The sequence below is a fragment of the Piliocolobus tephrosceles genome, chromosome 11 (assembly GCF_002776525.5).
Source record: "Piliocolobus tephrosceles isolate RC106 chromosome 11, ASM277652v3, whole genome shotgun sequence".
Classification (NCBI taxonomy): Eukaryota; Metazoa; Chordata; class Mammalia; order Primates; family Cercopithecidae; genus Piliocolobus; species Piliocolobus tephrosceles.
The window spans coordinates 35972115-35976837 of record NC_045444.1 but is presented as its reverse complement, the minus strand read 5'-3'; positions in this window follow the sequence as shown (position 1 = coordinate 35976837).

Genomic DNA, 4723 nt, shown 5'->3' with positions numbered 1-4723 from the left:
TGCTCTTTGGCCTGGGGCAGCAAACAGAATATTATCGCAGCTGGTCAGGGCAATGGGCTAACACAATCTTGCAAAAGCTGATCCAAAATAACAAGGAAAGTCTGGCATTTTGCACTAACTAGGCCTTGTACATAGCGGCTACACAAAAATCATTAGATGTTTGCAATATTATTTCAAAGTCAACTTTAAAAGAGAGATTTTATTCTTCATATAAACATTTCAAATATTGGCTTCATGGTGAAACAGGGAATTAGGTGTTCCAAGTCAGTGAGACATGATGCTTTGGAGATTTGCATTAGTGATTAAACCACTATATCCCCAGAATAAGCAGCTGCTAAATAACATTCCAGTGCATCTAGAACATTCCTGAAACATAGAGAACTTGAAAGGGCCCTGGGCCACATAAGTCCCTGGCAGTACAAAGAAGGCAGGCAGGCAGGCAAGAAAGAATCCAATCCTCAATACTTATTGGATTTTGGCAATAATTGTAGGTGAAACGTATTTTGAAAGATTCGAGCATTGAAGCCATTCCTTAATGCTATACATACAAGAGCACAATTCAATGGCCCATTGGCATATTGCCTCATTTGAAGACTTGAGAAGTTTCCATGTGCATTTCCCCCACATAAGAACCTCCTGCATGAACTCAAAGGGCAGATTTCATTTCAATGCTATTTCACACGCTCAGCTCACAACTCCCACATGCATGTGTCAGGAAGAACTAAAGGGAAAGACAGCATGAAGTATTTTAGTAGACTCCTGTGGACATGCTCCAGCTAGAACATACCCCAGACCATTGGAAACACATGCTGGACAGCTGCTCCGGGCTCACACACCCATCGTAGGTGTTAACACACATTGCATGATCTCAGCATGGAAGCACAGCAGTTGTAAACATGTGGAAATGTCACAGAAGCTGAGACAGTTCCACACATATGCCCCCATGTACACAAAGTAGGGTCTAGTGCACAGCAAAACTCTTTAAAAACTTCCCAAAGCTATACTGTTCTTAGGTAACAATAGCTCCTCACCTCTCTTGGAAAAACCTAATTTGCTGTAGTTGTGGGCTACAGCTTCCATTTTCTTTACCCTACTGGGAAACAACTCAACATGTGGTAAGTTCTATTTGCATACCTCCTTGGCTGGTTTGAGATTGCAGATGTGTGGGCATGGAGTGGCACAGGAAGAGGAATGAAATTTCCTTTTCATGTAGAGCAAAAAGAATGCTGTTTAGGTTGTGAACAGGAGGAAAGAAGCAGCCTGCACATTACAGGACATGTTCTTTTTCTTGCACCTCTCCTGCCTTTGCCCCATTTTGCCTTCTAAATTCTCTCCTGGGAAGTTGCTCTGGAAACAGGCATCAATGAGTGCTGGTGCAAAAGTCAATATTACTGAAAGGAGGGGCAGGAGACAGGAGAAGAGCATTGGGCTCTTTAAACATTTTTACTTTTTCACTGTGATACATTTATTAGTGCTTTTCAAGAAGGGATTGATTCTTCTTATATAAAGTGTCTCTGTGGGTGTAGGGTGGGGGACGAAGATCAGTAAGACATTGGTAGCTCAGCATCAACAGCATGGCTGCTTAGTCTGATTCTAATAATTTGTACTAATTGTTATCCCCTCCATCACCATTTTGTCTGTTTCTCCAAATCCGTGCAACAGGTTTTAGAACTGTATTGTTTCTTTGAGTCCAATTCTAAGTCTCCGGTCTAATTATCTGCTTCACAACTTCCAATCTCTAAGCTCTGGCAAAAACATTCCTTGCTCTTGCCTGGCCCTGGTCCCTCAGGCCCTAGCAACTTTAGTCATTGCTCACCAGCCAAAATCCTACTTCTGCGATGCAAGAAAGTTAAGCAGACAGGAGGGCTATCTGCACAGCAAGTTTTGAGCACGCCCTACCTGCATTCCCCAGCACCACCCGCCATTGAGATAACCCATGTCTGGCCTGACCAAATACTCCTCCTCTGGGCGTACTTACAGGTAGATCCATTCCCTTAGTCTTTCTCCAATCCCACCATCCTGTCTCCATACCCAGTGTTCTCTTTTGCCCAGACATGCTTCTGCTATTGAAATTCAAGATTCGTTTTGTCACGTAAGTAACTATTTTGCTAATGGACCCCTAATTGTTTTCCCTAAAAATATAATTTCTGAGTATAAGAAACAAGCAAAGCTACAGAAAGTATTTGAAGGACAAACATTGGGATGAAAATACTATTTCATAAAGAGTTACAGACCCAAAAGATAATAGCCATGAAAACAGAATTGTATATAGCACATCAATTTTTAGAGTGGCCACATCCATTTCTATGACAGAATAAGAAACAAATTTGGAAGCAGCAGTGAAAGTGAAACAGGAAGTTCGTCAAATGTGGAAACTGATCAAGTTATCTGAATCCAGAAATTAGAGCAAGAAAAGAATGATAACTTCAAAGGAGCTGTGGGTAGAATTGTGCTGTTGTTTGAGGGATGGATTTTGGTGCAAAGAAATAAGAATGTTTTTGATGGGCATGATTTTAGCAGTTGCTAAACAGATCTCATTAAAATCTTTTAGGTTCACTATACATAAGCAATAGAAGATAACATTTCATTTTGGCCCTAAACACAGCTGTTTTATATGAGGAAATGTGTTATATTCATACAGCCCCAAAGTGCTCTTAGTCTTGGTTGTCATTGCCCAAGGAAAATTTAAAGATAGCCTTTCCTCTACTTAAGTGTTGGGAGTATGGTATCATCTGTCTCCAAGGAACAGTTCTGCCTGATTCCAGAACCTTTGGAAAGGTTTGTGGAAGGTTGTGAAAGAACTCTCTGAAGGTTCTTTCCGCATATAAGAAAGCACACAGGAAAGAAGTAATTCTGTGGATAAATCAGCTACACGTGTCTCCACTGAGTCACATGAAGTCTCAGGCGTCTTTCCAAGTTCAGTATCCCCAAGGTTCCACTCTGAAGCTTTTTCCTGTGTTTTTCTCAGAGAGATTTATGGAAAACTGTCAGAATCAGTGATTACGTAAAAGTTTCTCCAGAGTCTTTGAAACTATGGAAGAGGCTTCACTTCCTTCCATGTTTTAGGAAAGCAGAGTAAAAGAAGAAGAAACCATGAACATCACTTTATTTGTATTTTAATTCTGTTCCCACAAATGGATGCAGGCATAGTTAGAGCTGGGTTTTTTTTTTTTTTTTTTGTCAGATATTTCTCTAGCAAACATTCATCTATGAATAGCAAGAAAAAAAACTGTGCCAGATACAGTTTTGCATAGAAATTTTGCAACATTTCTTAAAATAAATAAAATACTACAGTTTTAAACAATGGAGAGAAACAGTAAAATGTGCCAACAAAGACTTAACTAGCAGAGTGAGTGGCCGAGAACTCATCTAACAATTTAAATTTTCCTATTAAAACAGGAAGTCCCCTGCCCATATGAGGCAAGAGGTCTCTTTCCAGAAAATCTTGAGAAAATAGACATATTTTAGCCTGATTTTCATGTGTCTAAACTCAAGAACTCAAGTGATCTGTTTTGCTGTTCATGTTTGTCAAGCAATTTTATTGAGAAAGAAAAGGAATTGAATACTTTATTTTGCTTTGTATGAACTAAAGATGGGGCAATACCTTGAAGGGCTTGGAAGATAGAGATAGGAAAGGAAGGAGAAGAAGGGATAAGGTGCCGTGTCCAAGACATGGACAATGCTGAGACCTGTATACCTGCACAGATAAAGACCCTAGAAGCTCACCACAGGGCAAGAACTTGTTTTGGAAATTGACAAACTTAGTGGTTTCTGTAGTAGTCTGTTCTTAAGCTGCTATGAAGAAATACCCAAGACTGGGTCATTTATAAAGAAAAGAGGTTTAATTGACTCACAGTTCTGCATGTTTGGGGAAGCCACATGAAACTTATAATCATAGCAGAAAGCACCTCTTCACAGGGCCGCAGGGGAGAGAATGAGTGCCAGCAAAGGAAATGCCAGAGGCTTATAAAACCATCAGATTGCATGAGAACTCAGTATTACGAGACCAGCATGGGGAAACTGCCCCCATGATCTATTCACCTTCCCTGAGGTCCCTCCCCCAACAAGTAGGTATTACAATTTAAAATGAGACTTGAGTAGGAACACAGAGCCAGATCATATCAGTATCCAGTTAGTGTGAAAAACAAATGGTGTCACATGTCTTTTAATGAGTATATGATGCCATGTGACGAGCTTTGGAATTTCAGAATTTTGAACATTGTCTCTAATTTGCTAGGCATCCTTTATTTGGAATATAGGCCTTGCGATCTTTCATTGAACTATGTTGGGGCATGGGCTCTACAGCTAGATTGACAGAGATTGCATCCTACCTGTGAAGTACTGTGTAATGATGGCCAGTTACTTATCTCTCTGAGTTGCTATTCTTTATCTAAAAATGTAGATGTAATAGCACCTGTTTCACAGGACTATTATCAGGACTAAATAAGTGTCTTAGTTCAAGTGGCTTTAACAAAATACCATATTCTGGGTGACTTATAAACAACAGAAATTTATTTCTCATAGTTCTGGAGGCTGTGAGAAGGGAAGTCTGAGATCAGCATATGGGCAGTTTCTGGTGAGGGCCTTCTTCCCAGTTTCATACTGCTAACTTCTAGTTATATCTTGACATGGTACAAAGAGGGCAAGAGAGCTTTCTGGGATCTATTTTATTTTTATTTTATTTTATTTTATTTTATTTTATTTTATTTTATTTTATTTTATT